At 37.2% G+C, this 309-nt stretch overlaps 1 protein-coding gene across 2 annotated transcripts in view; it reads left to right on the top strand.

Moving 5' to 3' along the window:
- Nucleotides 1-309, top strand: part of myot (myotilin) — a gene marked incomplete at its 5' end in the record, with an annotated part of 8690 nt that overhangs the window by 5044 nt on the left and 3337 nt on the right.

Raw genomic sequence — 309 nt, 5'->3', positions numbered from 1 at the left:
ACAACTCACAGTAAAGGAAAACCTTATTGTAGCACAGTAGTACAGGTACGGATGACAGAGACTGGAAAACATGGTCCAGTTATTTAAGGTCTGGATGAAATGCTGTGGATTTGTTGCTCTGCTAATGAAATACATTTTGAACACAGAACTGTACTCAACTATACACTATACAGCATCAGATTGTATTGTACTGAATAAACAGGACAATACAATAGCGAATACAGACGGAGCATTATTATTCAGTTCAATTCATTTGAACTCAGTTCTGTAAAGACGCCATTCAAAGTTGGAGTTAGAGAGAGAGAGAGA

The sequence above is a fragment of the Morone saxatilis genome, unplaced genomic scaffold (assembly GCF_004916995.1).
Source record: "Morone saxatilis isolate NCDOM2014 unplaced genomic scaffold, NCSU_SB_2.0 Contig22, whole genome shotgun sequence".
NCBI lineage: Eukaryota > Metazoa > Chordata > Actinopteri > Moronidae > Morone > Morone saxatilis.
Note: the sequence above shows the minus strand (reverse complement) of the source record. Positions and strands in the feature narration are given on the sequence as shown.